Source organism: Triticum dicoccoides, chromosome 3B (genome assembly GCF_002162155.2).
Source record: "Triticum dicoccoides isolate Atlit2015 ecotype Zavitan chromosome 3B, WEW_v2.0, whole genome shotgun sequence".
Classification (NCBI taxonomy): domain Eukaryota; kingdom Viridiplantae; phylum Streptophyta; class Magnoliopsida; order Poales; family Poaceae; genus Triticum; species Triticum dicoccoides.
Window position 1 is genome coordinate 787143945 of NC_041385.1, and position 729 is coordinate 787144673.

Sequence of the window (729 nt, forward strand, 5' to 3'; positions counted from 1 at the left end):
ACCTCCTGCATGAGTGGCAGCCCGTTTACCACTTGGAGTGAAGTGGGTTATGTGAACACCTGTGCTTAAATAACTTTATGTATTTGAAATTAAATCATTTTAAATTTGTTTTTTCATTTGAAAATTCGGCTAAAAGAATTCAAAAATCCCATAATTTTCCCTTTTTTGAAGATAATTTTGTCCCCTTTTTTCATTTCTTATAGGCTTCTAATCGTGGATCTATTCATCCCTTTTAATAAACTTGTTTATGGAAATATCTTCACGCAGGGATGGTGTCACATCGTTTTTGGAATAGTTTGTTGGAATTTCTACCAGGGGCAAACACTCTTCCTCTTAAAAGAAACTACCTCCTGCATGACTGGCGGCCCATTGACCACTTGGACTAAAGTGGGTTTTGGTGAACATCTGTGTTTAAATAACTTTATGTATTTGAAATTTGTTTTTTCATTTTAAAATTTGGCTAAAAGAATTCAAAACCCTTAGAATTTTCCAATTTTTAACAGAACAATAATCTAATTTTTTCATGTACATTATAAATTCCAGAGTTGCTATGCTTTTAGAGAACACATTTTAAAACTTGCCATGTTTTGTGATTTGTTTCTAAACTTGCCATGTTTATAAAAGTTACATTTTTTATCATTCAGAACATGGAATTTTTATTAGAAATAGCATGTCATTTTATGATTAAGAGGATTGCAGTCATATTTATTAAGAGTATGGAATATTAAT